Source organism: Eulemur rufifrons, chromosome 1 (assembly GCF_041146395.1).
Source record: "Eulemur rufifrons isolate Redbay chromosome 1, OSU_ERuf_1, whole genome shotgun sequence".
Taxonomy (NCBI): Eukaryota; Metazoa; Chordata; class Mammalia; order Primates; family Lemuridae; genus Eulemur; species Eulemur rufifrons.
The window spans coordinates 39,084,342-39,106,798 of NC_090983.1; the positions used below are offsets into that span (position 1 = coordinate 39,084,342).

The 22,457-nt window shown below is 41.0% G+C and overlaps 1 non-coding gene across 1 annotated transcript; it reads left to right on the forward strand.

Moving 5' to 3' along the window:
- The first annotated feature begins 8,623 nt into the window (after positions 1–8,623).
- LOC138388219 (U4 spliceosomal RNA) lies at positions 8,624–8,764 on the forward strand. The gene has a single exon (XR_011234101.1). It is a non-coding gene; the product is annotated as a U4 spliceosomal RNA (small nuclear RNA).
- The last annotated feature ends 13,693 nt before the right edge of the window (positions 8,765–22,457 follow it).

Below are 22,457 nucleotides of genomic sequence, written 5' to 3' on the forward strand. Positions count from 1 at the left end.
ACTATCACAGTACAAGTATTAGAAACAGATTCCGCCTATGGCCACATTGGTTTCTCTGTTTTGGGGGAAAGCATTTGCTTCTGCTCATTTCCTCATCTCCTAACATTTATCTCAATTAGCAAGTGCATGTTTTATCTGACCAATCTCGAGGAGGTGTGCATTTGCATAATTACCTTCTTCTCCCTCCCCCTTTTACCACCTCCCAGCATTTCCCAACTTCAAAACAACCAACTTGATAGACTCTTACCCCTTTTATTAAAGAATAGAAATTCACTGACAATTCCACAGAAATTGATGGCAACATTAAGGAGACTCTAGATCGTTGCTGTTCTTCTCATTCCTTCCCCCTTTCCTTCCATTTCAACAGAGCATGCAGCCTCATTTACAGCAAAGACTTTCTTAGAAAAAGTAAAAGTTATACCAGTCTACATCCCAAGTGCCTTAGCCACAGAGTCTTCTGTAAAGCTCGGTGGGTCCTGTCTGGTAACTAGCATGAAGGTCTCAAGGATCAATTGGAAGTTTGTGGACACACTTTGGTCCAGTTCTCCTGTGCTTTCTGCACTCTCGAGATGGGAAGCACTAACTGCGGGAGTGGAGTATGTCCTGAATACCTGCAGACACACACAAGCAAAGACAAGGGGAGCCCACCATAGAGGATACTGTTTACACTTTATGGTCAAAGTTAATCTTAACTAAGCAAAACAAGTCACCCAGATCTCTAAATTCTTACCCCAATTGCTGATAACTTAGAATGTCCTGGGGGAGGTCAATCATCATCATCTTAATTCCATTTTCTTCTAACCCTCTATTTCTTCTAACCAAGTTTCTCTAGGTATATTGGAAACCAACGAGAAACACTTTGATTTCCTTAGATGAAAAGAAATCCAGGAAGATTAATAGAACAAAAGATTGCAATTCTTAGTCACTGAGATTTCTGAAGGCTGGCAGGTGTAATTAAATAGTCATCAGCAAATAAACCATAGGGTGAGGGTTCAGTGTGCTGTGTCAAATTGGGCACAGCTAACCAGAAGGCTCACCTGAGGGACGAGGCTTGGAGACACTCAAGCTGTTGAGTGCCCCATAAGAATCAGGCAGTAATTATAAAATAGGATTCATAGAGAGCTTTTTCAAATTACAGTGAAGAGCTCATTTCTGAAGCCATTTGTTAAGTTATTGCCTCCAACTATTGCCATTGCTGCGATCGCTTTTGCAGAGCCAAAAAAAGAAACTAATTTTAGCTACATCTTTTTTAACCTCTTACCTTTCCTAGGGAAGAATTTTCTTTGGAGAATCTGAAAGTTGAATCTTCTAGTAATAAACACTTTAGAAGAAAGAAAGCAAGAAAAATCTCAGTTGAGAATCTTTTTACAAAGTAACTAAAGAGATATTATTGAAAACAAGTAGAGAGGAATGGCAGCTGTGGCTGCCTGCTCTTAAAAGTAGGATGTGGTGGGAAGAAAATCCTTGTGCAAGAGTTAGTATTACTGTTGGTGCTATGCATGGGTCTGGGAATAATCAGCCACTTGTCTTTAACCAGCATAAACCCCCAGGGAGCATGAAATGCAGCCTAGAGCTCATCATACTCCCCCGGGGGGGCCTACAGACAAAGGCACTGGCCCAACTGCGTGCATGACCTTTCTGCAGGAAAGCTGCTTCATAATTTAGGAACACAACGAGCAATTTAAACTTACTGCAGTGCTTGGGAGCAAACAATTTATGATTAACCTCCACACATGCTTTTATTTTAATCACCTTACAATTAAAGCCTTCTGTAGCCCAGAAGAAGGTGGTGAAGGAAAAGTAAAGCCTCTTGGGTTTGGGTTTCAGGCAGGGAAAAGCTGGGGCCATAGTTCCGGCTATTCGTGGACCCTGGGGCTGAGAAACCTGGCTCGACCAAGGGACCTTGGATAGGGTTGTGGAAGTGACTGTGCTGCCCTCATGTGGACCAAATGGTTCTCTTCCTGGCTTTGTGCCTTGGACTCTAGGCTGAGGGTCACAGGATTTAGGATTAGTTACCGTGGTGAATGTTCTGGGATTTGTTGGGACCAGGAACTAATATTGCTTCAATGCTCACACCAACACAAGACTGGCTTTGCCCTATAACCCTGGACCTGGCACATTCTGCAGTCTCCTTTTTTTATTTATTACTCCCTTCATGCCACATGTATTTGTTGAGTTCTGGCCGCAGGACTTTGATAAGGTATTGAGAGGGTAAAATGCCCGAGATGCCGTCCTTGCTCAGCTAGCAGATAAGATAACTCTCAAACATCTACAAGAGCAATCTGACCAGGCTGCGCATCAAAGAGGGAGTGGAGCTCTGTGAGCACATGAGAGAAGAGAGAGCAATGTATTCTTGCAGAGAAGGATTAAGGAAGGCCCCAGTAAGCAAGAAGAGTCCTTTGAAAACCAGGGGAATGTTGCCATGTGGGGGGATAGGAGAAAAGTACAGTAAACAGAAGGAACAACATAAACCATGGCACAGGGACCTCACTCCTCTCAGGGAGTGTCCAGTAACACATGTGGCTAAGTTGAGAGGTGCCAGGGTGAGGGAAGGAAGCAACGTGAGGCTGCACCAGGAGGTTGTGGACAAAACAGAAAGTGTTTTACAAATGATTGAACTTTACCCTATAGACAGTGGGAGCCACTAAAGTCTTTTAGAACAGAAAAGACATGATCAAATTTGTATTTTTAAATGGTCACTCTGGCAGCATGGTGGAGAATGAATTTTGAGGTTGGTGTAGACCTTAGAGGAAAGGAGAAAAAGACTACGATAGCATTGACCAGGGGAGAAATGAGGAGGTCTGGGCAATGAAGAAGTGGCAGGTTTTCCAGCAATATTTCTGATAGACAAGTGATAGACTTGGAGGTTTACTGGATGTGTGGGTTGAGGAAAGGGAACAAAGGTTGATTCCCAGGTTTCTAGCTTGTGTCTGGACAAATGTTCCTGCCATTAACCGTGGGAGGGACTGTTGAGAAAGGAAGAGGTTGAGGCATTTGCTTTGGCTCACGTTGGGCTTGCAGCTAGGAATGTACCATAGGGAGCTGGAAAGGTAGATCTGGGCCTCGATTATTTCTTTTCTTTTTTTTTTTTCTTTTGTTCTTTATTTTTTTTCCTACCACAACTGAGTTTCTGTAAAGCCTCAAGTATCTCTGACATCTATTGTCACGTGAGAAAACTGAGGCTCAGAAATGTTAGACAATGTGTCCCAGGATTCCTAACGGGTGGTGATGTTTTAGTCATCCTTGTGTCCCTGATTTTAGCCCAGTACCAGAAATGAATAAATAATATCACTCTATTATCCCAAAGCCCGAGGACACAACCTGGAAAACAACAGATTCTAAGGACAGGCAAAAGATTGAGCCAGCAAGAAGGACTGAGAAAAAGCAAAAGCCAAGGAATGAGAATTCCAGGAAAGAGGAAGGGATCGCGATGTCAGTGCCTTAGAGCTCAGAGAGGTTGAAAATTTGGCATCTGAGGTCATTTTTGCCTTCAGTAGAGAGGTGAACATGAAAGCTAGTTTGGAAATGACTGAGGAGAGAAAGAGAGGTGAAACAGTAGGGAAAGTCCTACACCTCTAGTGAATTCAGACTTAAAGATAAAGACAGGCGGTAGAAAGGGTTGGAGGTTGAGGGAAAGTTTTCTGGGTTGGGTGGATGGTTAGTTTTAAAGGATTAAGTAGACTGGATAGTGTTTATGGGCAGAGGAAAAGGCTCCCATGGACAAAGAGAGACCAGAGATAAAAGTGGGTGGATCATGTGAGGAGGGACTAAAGAGATAGGTCATGGGGTGACTTTATAAAGGAGCACTTAAATCTAATCCTCCAAAATAGGAGGGAAGAAGAAAACACAAGCAAGGAAGCTCTCCTTAAAAATCAGTTTCTAGGTTTATGATTACTTCTTGACTACATGTCATGAATTTTTACAGAAGTACCTAATTAGAAGAATCTTTCTTAGCATCCGTTTTAATTGGTGTTGAAAAGCCAGAAGTCTGGTTTTTCTATTCTATTTGGCATAGACCAAATAGAGTTTTTACTTGCAGCTTTTATTTTCAGTTTTTTCTTTTAGGCTATTTCCACCTCAGGTTAACAATGGAAAATATCAAACACAAAGCGACATAAAAGGACAAGGCATTCCATTTCACCATTAACTCGCCTTCCAGGAAATACCACCACTAAACAGCCACAATACACTGCACCGTAGCCCCTCCCATCAACTCTTAACCTCGCACTTACACTGGACCAAAGAGGGACCATTGACATTTCCTGAACAATGGAGTTCAACACTGTGCAATTGACATCATGGACAGTAAAAAATAAATTGCTGCCTATTCTTCGTTTCATATTATAGTCCTCTTCCTGAACAGGATCCTCTAAAAAACAGCAAGAATTCTAGTCTTTGCCTTCACGGCTTCAGTTTTATGATATAGTCCGATCTATGAGAGTTTTAAATTTTACACACAATTTTAAATGGCAAATCAGCTTAGGACTTTTTACTCATTAAATTTATTTCTCTAATCTTATAATAATTATTTTACTTCCTTTTGTCCATATATTATTTATATCCTGAAAAGACAGAACATCTGAGGTTCTATATAGCCCAAGCCTTGGTTTGGATACTATCGAGATAAGGAAGAAATGCAAAGTATTTATTTTTCCTAAACCATTTTCCCTCTTAATACTATGGAGGTTTGCATGTACTCCACCTCCCTACGCCCCCCAAATGTAGCTTGCAAAGTTCTGCAAATGGCAAGTGACAATGGCACAAACATCATCTGCCTTTCACTGAAAGATCTAAGCCCAGAGCTTGACATGACACATGTACTTTAGTCCCTGATGTTCTCAATGGATATGTTTAAACAGCTTCATGACTACAGGTCCACTATGCCATGCTGTCCTGTGTCAGGAATGCACCACAATTGTCTGTGATCAATTGCACCACATCAAACTGCACTCCATTCATGCTGCATTTACAAGTCTTCCTGAATTTGTTCTTCTTTTCCTGCTAAACTTCTATTTGTAATTCTTCAGCGTTCCCCCTTAATATTAGGTTATTAAGTATGAAATGTCCGATTTCCTAAGTACTAAACTTCACAATTATTATCTCTGACATTACACTTTGACACTTCTTGTTTTATTTTTATTGTGAGGGTACATCTTCAGTCTTTCAAACACATGCTTTGGCTTGTGATGATCTTGAAAATTTTTTAGAGCAATTTTTGTGAAACCATGGGTAAGTCAAAAATTTTCTAATATGATTCCCATTGTGGAACCAATGCAACTCAAGACAGCTTGAAATATCAGTGAAGTGGTTCATTAACCACCAGGATGTGGTTAATGAATGTACAGTACATCATGGATGGTTTAAGAAGTTCCATTCTGGTGATTTTAATCTTGAAAATGAACCACGTGGGCAACCTGAAAACAAGGTACATAATGATGAGCTGAAAGCTGTAGTGGAAGCGAATCTATCTCAGCCTATGCATGAATTAACAGCAAGGTTTGACATTATTATTCCAACAACATTAGACCATTTGAAACAAATGGACAAGGTAAAGAACCTGGATAGATGGGTTCCACATGAATTAAATGAGTGTCAGAGAGAAATCATCTCAAAGCTTGCCTTTCATTGCTGTCATGACATAAAGGCGAACCATTTCTATACTGTATTGTTACGTGTGATGAAAAATGGATTCTTTTTGACAATCACAAGCATTCAGCACAATGGTTGGATAAAGATGAAGTGCTGAAACACAGTCCAAAACCAAATATTCATCAAAAAAAAAAGCTAATGGTGTGTATTTGGTGGTCCAGTGCTGGTATTACCCACTACAGCTTCATGAAACCTAGTCAATCAATTACAGCAGATGTCTACTGCAACCTACTGGATGAAATGATGGGATGATTGCAATTAAGCAGCTGAAATTGGTCAACAGAGACAGGCCAATCCTCTTGTAAGATGCTTGACCACATGTTGCACAAACAACGCTGCTCAAACTACAGAGGCTGGGCTTGGAAACTCTCTGTTCACCATATTCACCAGACCTTGCATCGACCTTGCACCACTTCTTCCAGGCTTTGGACCACTTCTTGCAAGGAAAAATATTCAATTCTCAACAAGCTGTGGAAAACGCCTTTCATGATTTCATTACCACTCACTCTTATGGCTTCTTCCCTGCTGGCATAAACAAGTTACTGTTAAGATGGTGAAACTGTTGCTAGTTTAAGTGCATACTTTCATTAATTGTACTGCTACTTGTTTGAGATACAATAAACTACACTTTTGATTCCAAATCAGACATTACATATTTAATGACCTAATATATCAGCATTCTTTGGGAAAAAACAGAGCATTTTGGATGGAAAATATAGCCTCTGTGAAACAAAAGAAATTTCAAAATTGCAACTCTTCCTCTAATGTTTCTAGGTCACATAAAGTGAAGATTGTTGGCTAAGGACACAGGAGATGTCGCCCTCTAATGGAGGAAGTGTTTTCAGGCGCTTAACTGCTCAAATACACCACCCATAAAGTCATCCAACTTTTTGCTAACTCCTTTTCACCCATCACCCTCTTAAAAAAATTTTTTTCACTTCACACTCAATTCTAACTCTTTGTCTTTTATTATAAACAAGTTCCTCATTTTGATTTCTCTATATTTTATTTCTAAGTTTTTTCTTTATAAAATTAATATGTTAATTGCTTGATATTCAGAAAATACAGATAGATCAAAGCAATAAAAATCCCATAACTCAAAAATAATCTCGTTAATAATTTGAACTTTATATTTCTTCAAGGCTTTTTCTCTATAACCACATAAACACATATACATACACATATACATATAATTTTGGATTGCTTTTTTAAATGGGATTTATCCATATATGTGTATAAACATTCTTTTCATTTGAAAATAGATCATAAATCTCTTTATATAACTTAATATTCTTCTTTCTTTAATAAAATTCTAAAATGTCTGAATATTAAGTACTGCAATCAATAAAACAGTCCAAAGATACATAAAATCACTCACACACACACACATACACTCTCTCTCTCTCTCTGCTCCCCACTTGAGGGACCCCAAGTTATCTTGGTTTATAACCATCCAGAACTTTCTCCATGCTTATACAAACTTTCATACACATATACAAAAATTCTTGTTTGTTTTTACAAAAATGGGGTCTTGCTCTACACATTATTATGAAAGCAATTTTTCCTTACACGATATCTCATAGACATTCTTCAGGTCAATAAATCAAGATCTAATTCATTATTTTGAAGAGCTGTGTTAATATAACATAGCATGGATGCACCATCATGAGTCAACCATTGTCCTACTGATGGACATTTCAATTATTTCCCAATTTTTGCCTTCTGTGCATACTTTATTTTCTATAATATAGATTCTCATAAATCATATTTTCATCCAAGGGCATGCATATTTCAAATTTTCAAACATTGTAGAAGTTCTTGTCAAATTCTTTGTGAAATGGTAGTAAGGATTCTCACTCCCATCAGGGTACAGGAGAGTGTCCGTCTGTCCCTGCAATCTTGCCAGCGCTACATGTTATGGCTCCTTTTCACTTTTGCCAGTCTGATGGGTGAAAGATGGTACCTGGTTCTTACTTTCATTTGCATTTCCCTGACTACTAGAGCAGTTATATATTTCTTATATGTGAATATTCTTCTAAAATACATGTTTAAAAGCTTTTGGTTCTAGCATATTAATATACCATTGTTTAATCAATCTCTTATTATCAAACATATGAGTTGTACCTTGTTTTTTCAAGTTATTGGAAATATTGCAATTAATATTCAGGTACATTGCTTTGTGCCACGAGCATTAGTAAGCATAGCGATTCAGAGTGTGGGTTCTGGAGTCAAACTGTTTGAATGGAATCCTAGGTTTATCATTTTCTAGTGGTGTGACTTTAGAGAAGTTGTTTCGTCTTTTTTTTGCCTTGGTTTATCTACAAAATGGGGATGATAATACATAATTCACAGGATTGTTGAGAAATTAAACTTAGTATAGATAAAGCTCTTAGAATACCCTCTGGGGTATAGAAAGTACTGAATAGGCATTTGCTGTTATTATGAACATCTTTAAGGCTTTCAGTGCATACATAAGATTTTAGGATGTCAAAACTAAACTTTTGACCCTGGCACTTGGAAACAATAGGCTCCAGAACCCACATGCTCAACTGCTATGCTTACTAACATTGATCAACCTAACAACTCTAGTTCCAGGAATTTAGTCTGAGGAAATAGTTGACAAACACACGCTAAGTAATGTACATAGATCTTAATTGCAATAGATGTTCTGTACCAAAGTTAGGTGCCTGAACAAAATATTCAAAGGATAGACATAAAAGCTAGTCCTCCTACCTTGGATCACTCAGACAAAGGCCAAAAAAGGGCTCAGAGTTTGGAAGCGGAACTGGGTGTGTGACAAGGGTGTCTTTGGCTAAGCTGTGCTGTGAGGCCCCATGGGGGGAGGGGATGGGGAACAAGGTGATCCTTACCTCAAGCTCAGTAACCTCTTCCTTTTCCAGGTTCCATCCTCTCAGGGGCCAGACGACACAATTAGCAAGTAGAAAGGGGGAAGAGAGGAATGAGAGAAGAAGGTAGCTGTGCGCAGTGGCAGTATCACAGCCAATGAGATTTATCCAAGGCAGTATTATTGCTAATTGAAAACTTTTCCCAATACCCCGCCATGATGACTTGCAATATAGTCGGCTTTGGCAATTTTTGATAGTCCCTACAGGGACTGGACTGAAAAGAAAAGAAAAAAAAAAAGAGAGAGAGAAAGAGAGAGAGAGAAGAAGGTGACCAATACCACTGTGCAAAGGAGAGGTGCTCCCCACTCCCTGGGCCTCGAGTGGGAGGAAGGAAGGAGAAATCTTACCTGTGAACGAAGACTAAAGTTGATTCACAGCGTGGACTGTACACTCTTCATTTCTAAATCATGCCAGCATTTGTGACCATAGGCCATAGGCCAATCTACTGCCAAAGAGTCAGCAGAAAAGTCAGGGGGCAGCCAAGTTTTCAGCCAGTGACAGGGGAAGCCTCCACCACCAAAGACATTTTCAAGGGCTGGTGGGAGACGCAGACAAGGAACTCACCAGGCCTGTTCCATGGAAAGCTTCCACATAAAAAAAAATCGCCTCCCAGAAAACTTGTCTCAATTTACATTCCAATGAGCAGTGTTCAGGAGGCTTTTTTCCCCCTCCCCAAGAAAGCTCATGATCTGTAATTTGGTTTTCCAAATAGACATTAACTGTGTGAAGAGAACAAACCGAGTGGCTGACACAGATATATAGCTTGGCAAGTATATTTCTAATAGTAAATAAATAAATTGGCATTTTAATTTCTCAGCCAACCAGCGTCTTAGGAGATTAGTTACCAAGAATACGCCCCCTAGAATGAAGTCACTTCTCCAGGAGACGACAGCGTCCCCACGCATGTCCAGCTGAGGACGGGGGCGGGTCTCCAGCGGCCCGCGGGCCGGGGAAGCCGGCTGGCCGGCAGGTCCGCCTCTCTTTAGCACCGTTTAAACTGCGACAAGCAGAACAGCAGGCTTTGAGCAGCGAGGACAGGAAACGGCCTCCGGGGACCAAGAAACGGGATGTTCACAGATCCAGCGTCTAATTGCCAAGCAGCTAATCGCAGAGCATCTAATTGCGAGGGAGCATTGGACAAGGAGTGGAAATCACCCTGACTCCATCCGGCACGGACTGAGCCCTGGGCCCGGCGAGGAGCAGCTCCCGCCAACACGAGCCGCGGGGCCGCGGACAGGTGCTGCCAGTGGGGCGTGCGCACGTTACCGCGCGTGACCGGCGAACACGACACCAGGAAAACACTTAATCTTCCCGTTTATCCCCAGAAGGACTAATAACCAGAGGGAGAGGGAGAGCCGCATTCTTCTTCGTTTAGAAACGAGCTACCGCTAATGCCGGGCTCTCCCGGTTTATAGACCAAATACCTGCGCGCACTAAAACTGCCACATACTATAAACCTCACCGCGGAAGTGAATCCATCACGTTCTTGCTCCCTTAAGAACAGTTTTTCCCTGGAGTACATAACCCATTACTGCATATCTTGTAGAAATCAAATGCAGGCTCTATTTTCCACCACAGAACAAATCGGTTTTGTAGAAAAATGCACAAATCGTGACATTTTGTTTTTCTTTAGCGCTAAGGCTTTTATTTCATTACAGCTATTGTTTTGTTCTTTTTCTTTGTTTTCAGGCAGCAATTCCTAAGGCATCACTACACTTGGACTGGAGCCAGAGCTAAGGAGGGGCTGTCATTCCTCACCTTGGTCTCTAGCCACGGGGTCAAGAGTGGTGTCACAGCCAACGCCACACCACACTGAGAAGTAGATGGACAGCCCCACAAACCCTTTCATTTATTTTACACCCTTTTCTGACTCTTTGTCTCTCACTCTTTCATACAAGTTCCTGATTTCATCCCTCCTATCAGGAGAAAAATCTCTGCCATGTCACTAACACTGTCCGTCACTAGACTCATGGCTCTGTGGGGTCAGGGATTTATGACTCACCTCTGTCTGTACTCCCCGGCCCCGCGCTGAGCTTGGCACCTGGTAAGCTGTCAGTGAACATTTGGGGAAGGAATCTGTATGTGAATGAAAAGATGAGCTGAATATATTTAAGGAGGACTAAGAAAAAGAATCCAAAGACTGGCTCTAATGCTGGATTTTAAGAAAATTATTATTTGTTGAATGGCGACTGTGTTATCAGCGATAGGCAAGACACTTAAAATCTCACTTCATTCCCACGCCCCTCATATCACAGCCCAGGTGCAGCAGTTGTACATATCTGGGCTTGCCTCTATGAAAACAAGCTGCTTCTAGAAACTGAGTTATTTTTGGAAGAAACTTAGAAACACAAAGTAAGCATGACTTTAAGAAATAAGGATCTCATTAGTTTCTTGTCAAGTTCTTTTTTGTATTTATTATGCCTTATCAATGCCCAACCAGATCTCTCTACCGTTATCTATCTATCATCTATCTACCTATCTATCTTTTCTTAAAGGTAAGTTGTCTAGGCAAGGCAGGAGGAGTCAAAGCCATGTTTTATCAGGGAAAATTTTATACACTTAGAAGACCATTTTAAATACCTGGATCCCATTATGGGCAATTTAAATTAATACAGAGGCCAGGCGAGGTGGCTCATGCCTGTTATACTAGTACCCCGGCAGGCCATGGCAGGAGGATTGCTTGAGGTCAGGAGTTCAAGACCAGCCTGAGCAAGAACAAGGCCCTGTTTCTACAACAAAATAGAAAAATTAGTCAGGGATGGTGGCTCACATCTGTAGCTCCAGCTACTCAGGAGGCTAAGGCAGGAGGATCACTTGAGCCCAGGAGTTTGAGGTTGCAGTGAGCTACAGTGACACAACTGCATTCTAGCCAGGGTGACAGAGTGAGATTCTATCTCCAAAAATAATTACTTACTTATCCATTTAATTAATGAATATAGAATAGTGAGAGATGGTTAGAGTCAGGAAAGAAATGCAATACAACTGAGAAAATGACACTGTGTGCAATTTAATCTCTGAGGAAACACAAGTACCCCAAGTTTCTGCAGTGCTTTGGGGCACTATTGGGAATGTCACACAAAACTCACATTATCTTAAGAATGGGCTTAAACCACGATGATGCTATTAGGTTTTGATGTATTCCCACCACTGCACAACCGTAATTATCTCTTTCTCTTAAAGATAGAGTTTGGGGAGAAAGGAATTATCTTAACTCTCTGGCTGGTTAAATTGAGCATAAACAAGAGTTCAAAGTGCTTTACTTCAAGGAACAAATAAGCTTCCTACCTGCGGAGGCCCCTGTAGGCACAGTGTAGCCCTTTCTCAGGCCCAGTGTTGTCAGATGGACAGACATCTTGAGATCATTTCCAATTTTCCAACCTCTAGAAAGGCATATTTATTTTCAAGAGAAGTGGTTTTGTTCTCCTAACTTTCCTTCCATTGCTGCATTCAGGATGCAACAACGTTCAGTGGCAGGGCTGACCAGTAGAGTGACAAGTGGACAACTTCTTGTGTGCATGGCTGAGTGGTCGAGACCTGGCAATTGTTGCTGGAACCTCATTCAAGAAAAACCATTATCTCTAACTTTTATGATTCTAGTCTAAAGCGTTGCTGAGCCTTGCTCACTGCAGCTCAAGAAAGAGAACTCAACGAGCACAAGAAATCTTTTAAAATATTTGTTTTCAAGAGAATTACTCAAAACCTGCCTACTATATGCAGTTTATGAGTAATTAGTCGTTTTAATGCTATCAAAAACTCATGGTCAAGTGAATTTAAGATAATCCCCAAAGTAATTGTTTAAACACAAAGTAATATCAGGTCTTAAGTCTAGGTGCTTAGGGGAGCTTAGGGGGCCACACACTGAGAACTCTAATCTGTCAGTTCAGGTGGAAAGGGGGCAGGGGGGCTTCCTCCTTGAAATCTGCTGTTCTCCCTCTCAGTGTTATTACACAGACGCCCAGAGATTCACTGACCCTGTTTAAAAATCTACCTCAATAGCCCCATAGTTTTCATGCCCTTTTTTTTTCCCTTTTTTAAATGCTATATTTGATCCCCATTTAAGTCTATTTTTTTTTTCTTCCTCCATCCAGCCTTTAAAACCTAGAATCAGAGGGACAAATCTTTTATGGACCAATCTTCCCAGGTTTCCCCCCAAATGTCCATCTTTGTATACTTTACACACATTAAATAGCTGAGGATATAGCCCCACTGTTCCTCAGAGCCTCAGACTTTCATGTTGGCAAAGCACATAGATTCCATTAAATACAACCCTCGGGCTTCACAGTCTAGGAAATGGTCCTGCATAAAGGACTGCTACAAACTGTAAAGGGGAGTGCCCCTCCATTCAGGTCTTCCCAGGCATTTCCTCACTTTCAGCAACCTACCCATTCAAACCTATGCTCTTGTCTAACTCAAGATTCAAAAACTCTGAGAAATCTTCTTCATGCCTTAATTCAAAGGTAATGAAGGTTGTTGTGCAGTTTTAAATGCTTTATTTCAAGTATCTACGAGATCGGTGCTTTAACCATTTTCTCTCTTTCATAGAGGATAAAAGGAGTTTTCTGACACCCATAGGCATTTCTTGGTGGGTTAAGGGGTCTGTCTTTACACAGATGGGCTTTCTAGTGTTAAGTCTACTGGAAGACTTTATTTTCTGAATCTTGCTCAAAGACTAGCGTTTCACTCATTCTAGGCCTCACGTAGTTTCTCATGAAATACTTTGCTTCTGAGAAAGTTGTGAAAATGGGACTCAAAAATGATGAGAGAAATAATGCTTTAAAAACCTTTCCAGAAGTCTTTACAGTAACAAAATAGAATGTATGAGAAAAAAAATGTCTAGCTGATATTACAAAGGAGTAAAGGAATTGGGAGAGGGTTTCTTTTTACTGGAGTCAGCCAAAAAGATTCACTTAAGATCATAATTTACTCATATAGTCTCTTTTATTAAAAATATTAAAATACTACTAAAATAATTTCAATAGAAATGATGTGACACAACTAACATTAATTCCAGTGCCTTGTACTAGATAAAAATAAGGAATTACTATAAACTATTACGAGGGAAATTAAAAAGAACATTTCCCTCATGAAATTTCAATCAAACAGACAAGAAGACATCTCAGACATGCAAACCCTTGGACAATATACTCCCTGTGCACAATTTCTGGAATTATTGAGGATGTATTTTAACAAAACACAAAGACAAATCCAATTAAGGAGGAAACCTGAGATCTAACAAACAGGGAAACCAGCCAAGCAATGCAACACAAAAAAAGCCCATGGTGACAGAGGTAGCACAAACTTACAGACAGTCCAGACTGCACCGTGCAATAAATAGTATTTGACAAATGAGGCCTATTTTCTTCTAACAATCAAAATAAGGAAAGGCAAATAGAACCTTTAAAAAAAAACAAAATATTTATAAGAGAGCTGTGTACAGACGCAAATAAACCAAACATGGCCTGGTCTGGAGCGTGTTGAGAAGAGAATCCATTTGACTTGGGTGAGTGTCCTTATGAGGACATGGGGTTAGTCATAGAGGATGACATGTTTTCCCTACTGACCAATCATACTGCTCAGTTCAGTACTAAATACTCTATCTAATACTTTATCTAATTGTTTCACAACTGCTGTTATTTACAGTTGAAGGACAGAATGTAAATTACTAAACTTGACAAAATGGGGTTTAACCAGCCCAAATTGGGAAATTTATGGGGGAAAAGAGGTGCAGGAAAGTCTGAGTAGATAGTTTCTTCCTCCTACCTAATGAGAGTAAAGAGATACTATTAAAAGGTAGAGACTTAAAGTACATTAATTAGTAATGAAGGCAACAAGTATGGAGGAATCTCCCACTAATAAATATGCCCCCAACACTTCACATGCCATAACATTTGTCATTTACTTACGTTCATATTGTCCTAGAAAAACAAGCATTCTAGCTCCTCTTCAGGACACAACTCTCTCTCCAGGTCAGAAGTCCTCTGATTCTAAGAAGCTCCTCTTGATTTTTTCTGATGGTTCAAATTTAGAAAGCACCCTTGATCTCTTACTTTTTGTGACTAGCACAAGCACTGGGACATAAAACACAGTCCTCAAACAATAATCATAGTCCCTAACCATCACAATCCTGCCATTTGGCTGATAAATCCTGCCCCCAAGCATACTGTGGTCCAACTCCAAGCAATCTTTCAAAGCCCATTTTGACTGGTGTCTGAAGCTCCCAAATGCAAGAGGCCTGAGAGATGGTGTGACATAATAAAAAGCTCATGGACTTTGGTGGTCACACTGGGTTCATATCCTACCTCTGTTACTTATTTCTCTGAGACTTCAGACAACTTACTGAACCTATCCTAGCTTTAGTTTCTGCATCGCAAAATAAAGGCATTGGCAACCATTTCACAAGGTCGTATTGACGATCAAATGAGATAACATACAAGGCATTTCGTAAAGTGCTTGGCACATAGTGCTTGGCCGGGAAATGTCACAACTTCTTTCTCTTCAATAGATTGAATTTATGGTGTTGATTATGAAGTGTTCTTACTTGTTTGTTCTTTTTCCTCCATTTAAACATCTGTGGTTGTCAGTAGAATTTTTAAGAGATGTTCTTTCATGTCTAAATGTCCATAGTTCTGTGACCACTGTTAAAGGAAAAACCATCCTAGTGCAGCCTCTCCTGGACTAGATCAGAAACTGGATTGCTGCTGCCACCTGCTGGCTGTAAGAGAATTCAACGCAGCATTTCACAGAGGCTTGTTGAGTGCTGAGACCTGAATGGTTGGGGCACCCCCTCCCCCACACTATATTAAAGGGACGCTGGAAAAGGCAAAAAGCCCCAACTTATTTTTTAAATAACAGTGTCTGGAAGTAGGGGTGGGGTACATGCTGGTTTGTTTTCATCTTTTAGATTGTAAATCGAGGTCAAGACTGACCGTGGGCAAAAACATGAAGTTGGCAAAGGTTGGCTTTGGGAATCTGATATTCCCTCCCAGCCCTCTTCCCCACACCTTCTTGGGCTTCCCTGGTCCTCATGACATAGACTCTACTTGTTCTTCCTCGGATCAAAAGCTGTTCCGAAAAAAGAAATTCTGATACAATAACTCACTCTAGGGTATAAGTAACTACAGTTAAAATAAGTAATTGGGAGATGGTTCCAGCACCCTGGGTTCCTACATAAGCAAACTGAAACCCATCTATAAACACAGTCTAGCAAAATGAAACTTAAACTCTACCAATCAGGAGCCACCAACTAACCTCTAAAGACTTTCCACTGGAATAATCCAAATAAGGTAACTCCTCCACTTTAACCACTTATTTTTTTTTTTTCCTCTGCTTCCTCATTCACTCTATAAAAGCTTCTCCTTATGCCTTTTGTGGATCCTTGAACAGCTTCTAGTCTGATGCTGCCTGATTCATGAATTGTTGTTTGCGCAAATAAACTCTTAAATATTTTAATGTGCTTCAGTTTATGTTTTCACACTAAGGTTTATATGACTTCCCTCCCTGTAATTTTGCATTTTAACTCTTTTTTAATGGCAGAATTATGTGTACATGATATAAATTATAAAAGGTCCTCCCTGCCAGCTACCTAGATATGCATACAACTATTCCTTTTTGTTGTTTAAAAAGGGCAAATGCTATAGCAGCTATTCTGCATCTTGCTCTTTTCACCTAATGTATGTTGGATATTATGTCATGGTATTTGCATTTTCATGGGAATATAAACTCCGTCTTCCTCAGATAAGAAGAATAAATCTTTGTGGAAGTTGAAGAATATTCAAACAGGTGGTGAGACTCAAACTTCAGTGAGGATGTGGATCACCTGGGGAGCTTGCAAAGCTAGTCCTGTTTCTGATTCAGTAGGTCTGGGGTGGGGCTGGGAAACACATAATTAATGAGAGATGTGGGTAATCCTAACGTGGGCTCTCTAATTACACTTTGAGTAGTGTTTCAAGGCAGAAGTTCTTGGCCCCAGTTGCATATTAGAATCACCTGAGGGAACTTCTAAAAAAGTCTCATTCTGATTAGCTGAGTCTGGGTCCCCAGGTGAATCTAACTTGTGACCAGGATTGAGAATGCAACAATTCTTAAATTTGACTGCTTATTGGAATCATTTAGGAAGCATTAAAAAATACTGATGCCTGGGTCCCAGCCCCAGAGATAATGATGTCAATGGTCTAGGGTATGGTTAGGGTGGTAGGAGCATCTAGACCTCCCAGGTGACTCATATGAACACCCAAGGTTACTGATCATTGAGAATCACGTCAGGTGAGGCTGACAGATCCAGGAATGTGTTTGTCTTTGACACCATTCTTCTGATAGACATGGGAAAGCAGAAGAAGAGATAAGCATGTTGTTGTCTTCTATTCTTCTTTGGTAATAAACAGTTTGTGCTGTTCAATTAACATTTGTTAAATCAGAACACATTTCTGTCATTAGTATGGAAGAGAGACAATGGCAGCTAACCATCCATCCTTGATCAATAAGATCCGTCAAATGAGTTAAACTTCAAGAAAGGACCAACCCCCTTTTCCACCAGAAACCAGATTCAGCCAGTTGCTCACATGAAGGAGAGTCCTCCATTCTGGCACAGTGACTGCCTATCTGAAAAATCCAGCCTCTGGGATTTTTTTCTGTGGCATTCCACACAAAGGTATTACTTTATTGACTTCCTCTGATCAGAAGGCATCTTCTTCATCCCTGTGGGCACTGGCAATTTGGCAACATTTTGATTGGAGAACATAAACTAGCTTCCCTAAAACTCTTCTGTAATGAGGTCCCCATCAAAGGAAGCAGTTTCCATATTTAGCTCCATTAGCTGCTTTCTACAAAGACCAGCTTAGAGCTGAAGATAGAGCTGGTTTTCTATTTCCAACTTCCAAAATAAGTTGACAGTTTGTGTTTTTTTAACCATCCTTTCTAATGACCTCTGTGGATGGCAAACAGATTACTTTTTTGTTTTTAACTTGATCAGGCGTAAGAACAAGAAGTGTTAACATTTCACCGGATGTGCGTTTTGGCAACATACCAGCTCAAGCTGTTTAATTTACAGCAATATGGCTGCAGGCAAGTCAGCCTAATGAGGGAGACTAAAGATTTAGAGTTAAATATTAAATTTATCTTAGTCTTTATTTCTTGCTGTTCCAACCAATAAAAAATATGCCTCTGGGATAGTCTAGTGTGAACACATCTAGCTTGTGGTACCTTATGTACAGCCAGAAAGACATTTTTAACTCTAAATTACACATAGAGCAGCCACAATATTTATTTCCTTCTCATTTTATTTTGGTGGTGTAACATCTGCTGGTTGGGAACACGATATACTAACAGTTCATAGCTGAAGTGGCTTGGCCTAGGTTTTCCTTCATAGGATAATAGCTCGGCTTTATCTTTCAAGAATTTTCTATAAACTGGGGCACTGGATGAGGACCAGCAAGGACGTAGAGGAGAGTACTATGGTGAAGGCTTTTCCTGGTTCCAGGATTTTGCGGGCTAAATCCAAGTTCATGGTTGCCTAGTATGTCTCAGTGCTATAATCAAAGAAGTGGGATGGGGTGTTAACTTCCCTCTTCCTCATGTAGTCACTAAAGCACCACAAATTAAATCCTGCCCTTAATATTCCAGTGAAACAACAATCCATGCAGGAGGTTTCATCTCACTCACTCCCACACAGACATTTTCCAGCTCCAGCCCAGACTACAGGAGACACAGGGGTCCACTGGGTCCCGGTGACCTGCGTGACTCCAGAGCCTGGACATTGTGGGCAGGTGGCTTCCTGGAGGGAAGGACAGCCATGACCAGAGTGCTAGCTTTCCTCCATTTTTCCAGACTCTTTTTCTCCCCTTCCACTCCCCCACCCACAGCTGCCGAGAGAGAAAATTGAATCACCACAACAAGACTTCCACAGAGAGGGGGGCTCAGACCTTTCCTCTTGGGGTCCTGCAGTGTCCTGAGCGGTGCCCATCGGCTCTCCCTGGTGCTGCTTGCCCGGTGACTCCATCAGAGTGGGGCATGTCCAGAGACCGAGGGACATCGAACCTGTTTGGGCACCCTGCACTCAACTCAGGACCAGCGCACTTCTCCCTGGCATGCTCAGGGATTGATCTTCGGGGACCTGGGGATGGACCCACAGGCCAGACCCCGTACCCTCAGGTCTTGATCTCATTGCTCAGGAGCAGGGAAGGGAAATTTGTGAATTAGTCCTGGAAACCAAGGGAGCCCACATGGGCAGATGAGGGCGAGAGCAGTGTGGGTCCTAGCTGCAGTGTGCTTGTAGGGCACCCCTCCCCGGGAGGGCTGTGCTCTAAGCTCAGGCCAGGACCCTGGGCAGGGACTTCCCAGCCCGCATCACAGTTGTGGAGAAGGCTGGCTGGCTTGAGTTCATGCCTGCTGGCAGAAGCGGAAGGTTAGGACCTCAGAGCAGGGGAGGGCGGAGAAGAGTGAGGCCCACTCCAGATGGCCAAATTGTGAATCTCAGACAGCCCCCACCTCCACAAGCAGACTTTCTGGTTGGGTGGGGCCAATTCAGTGCCTCCCAGGCAGTTTTTCCTAGAAGCTGGGAGCAGACCTTTGACGCCTGCTAAAACAGATACCTTGCCAGCTTTTGTGGAGCCTGAGGGCAAGTTTGCCCAACCCAGTCCTGCCCAGCTGCACCCCACCCCACCCCCACTTCTGCTGTGGCAGAGAATTAGGACTCACCTGAAGTTCCAGGACCCCACCCACCACGTGGGGCATTGGATTGCTTCTCCTGAGGGACTAGAGCTGGTCACAGAACCCAAAAACAACATTGCAGCTTGTTCCTTCTGGCAAGTGCCACCTACTGACTGGGAGGTCAATTTGCATAGGCTTTACAGCATTTACCGACTGACTCAAATATACAGGATGTGGCTGATTCTCAAGAAGCAACAGCTGCTCCAGAAGAGAAGGAATCAGCAAAAGAACTCCAGAAGTATGAAGAATCAGAGCAAAAGGTCACCCCCGCAAAAGGGAACACAAGCTCTCTAGCAATGGACACCAACCAAAATCAGATATTGAAGTGACAGATAAATAATGCCAAATATGGATTATAAGGACGCTCAATGAAATACAAGAGAAAAATGGGAAACAAACCACACACACACAAAAAAGTTCAGGAAATGAATGAAAAATTCACTAAAGGAATCAAATTATTAAAAAAAATATATAGATCTTCTGGAAATGAAAAATTCATTCAAGGAAATGCAAAACACAGAGGAAAGTCTTAAGAATAGACTAGACCAGGCAGAAGAAACAGTCTCAGAGCTTGAAGAAAACAACTTCAAATTAAACAAGTCAGTCAAAGGTAAAAAACAGAGAATTAAGAGGAAGGGAAAAAGCCCGAAAGAAATATGGGATATGTAAAGAGGCTAAATATAAGAATTATAGGCATCCCTGAGGGTGAAGAAGAAATCACATATGGGTTAGAAAAACTATTTGAGGGAATAATAGAGGAAAATTTCCCTGACCTTGCTAGAAATCAATATATCCAGGTACAAGCTCAAAGGACACCTGGGAGATTCATTGCAATGAGGCAATCATGACGACACATAGCCATCAGACTGGCCAAAGTTAACATGAAGGAGGAATTCCTACATGCTGTAAGGTGAAAGTATCAGGTAACTTACAAAGGAAAACCCATCAGGCTATCTGCAGACTTCCCAAATGAGACCTTATAAGCCAGAAGGGATTGGAGCTCCATCTTCAGTCTTAAATAGAATAATGGCCAGCCTAGAATTATGTATCCTGCAAAATTAAGTTTCTTATATGAGGGAGAAATAAAGACTTTTTCAGACAAGCAAACACTGAGGGAATTTGTCACGACCAGATCTGCCCTGCAGGAAGTACTCAGATCTGCATTATACATCATCAGCACAATAGAAACCCACCAGTGCAAAATTATCCAGAAGCTAAAGCTCAGAGCCTGTATAAAATAATGGCTCAAGAGATAAAAGAAAGCAACAAAGTTCTACTCAACAGAATGGGAGAAAATATTTGCAAGCATCTGATGAAGGGCTAATAACCAGAATCTACAAAGAACTCAAGCAAATCAGCAAGGAAAAAATCAAACAACCCCATTAAAAAGTGGGAAAAAGACATGGACAGAAGCTTTTCAAAGGAAAATATAGACTAATGGCCTATAAATATATGAAAAATACTCAGCATCACTAATCATCAGAGAATTGTGAATGCAAACCACAATGAGATATCACCTAACCCCAGCAAGAATGGCTTGTATCAAAATTTCTCAAAACAATAGATGCTGGTGTGGATGTGGAGAGATAGGAACATTTATACATTGTTGGTGGGACTGCAAACTAGTGCAACCTCTATGGAAAATAGTATGGAGACACCTCAAAGAACTAAAAGTAGACCTACCATTTGATACAGCAATCCCACTACTGGGCATTTACCCAAAGGATAAAAGGCATTTTATCAAAAAGACACCTGCACTAGAATGTTTATTGTAGCACAATTCACAATTGCAAAGATGTGGAATCAACCTAAGTCATCATCCATTCATGAGTGGATTAATAAAATGTGGTATATTTAAACCATGAGAGGATTAATAAAATGTGGTAAAAGTACTACTCAGCCATAAAAAATGAATTAATACCTTTTGCAGCAATCTGGATGGAACTGGAGACCATCCTCCTAAGTGAAATATTTCAAGAGTGGAAAAACAAACATCACATGTACTCACTATTAAATTGAAACTAACAATCAGCACTCATGCACAAATGGAAGTAAAACTCAATGGAAATCATGCAGGTGGGAGAGGGGAGGAGGAGATGGTGGAAATCATACATAACAGGTACAATGTACACTATCTGGGTGATGGGTATACTTATAACTTTGACTCAAGCAGTACAAAAGCAATCCATGTAAACGAAACATTTGTACCCCATAATATTCTGAAATTTAAAAAAATCCATAAAGGTTCCCAATGAATGGAAGATGCAGTGTTTTCTTTTCCAACCTTATCCTGTTTAACTCCCCATCTGCTCCTGTTGACTGTTCTGTTCCTCTGGAATCCTTCCTCCCTGGCTTTTTGAACCTCCTCAATTCTGACTTATAAGGATTGGAGAGCTTTCACAAATTTACCAATAGCAGAGCTGAAGCCTAATAGTTAGCACTATTTCTCACACAGTCCCATGCTCTGGTTGTGCCAAATTCTTTCCATTACCTGAAACCCCATTCCATGTTTTCATTCAAAAAACATTTCCTGAGCATCTGTTATAGCACAAATGCTGAGCTGCTTCCAGGAATACAATAGGGATGCCACATCTTTGTCAGCGGTTCTTAATCCTGGTTCCATTATACGGTTTTATCTTTCATTTCATTTATGTCATCCTTTTTGCATGGTTATAAGTATTTTGATGTATTTTTACCTATGTAACCTGCATAATTTGACTGGAATTTTTGGTAATAAAGTAAAATGTGAATAACTATACCCATTCAATCTACTGAATTTGCTGGACACCATGTGATCCAATGTGGTGCCCTTGTACATGCTGTCCTCACTTCCTGGAGTACATTTACCCAGAGTTAACCTTCATTCCTGGTTCTCTCACTTCCAAACACCTGGTGTATTCCTACCTGAGGAGAAGAGTCAGGCAATGGGTTGCTACTGAGAAGGGCTATCCTCGCTGATATTGGCTGAGCCGACATGGACTTATTATCCATTAGGTTCAGTGTGAAGGGTGCTAAATGCTTCATCTCAGTGAACTCTCTCAGCAACCCTCTCAGGCAGGTTTTCATTGTAACGCCATTTTACAGATGAGGGAATTGAAGCTTCGGTAAAGTGACTTTCCAGGCAGTTTAAGCCCAACACTGACACTGATGTCAACCCTGTACTGCCCCCACTTATAACAGGTGACAAATAAATAGAAT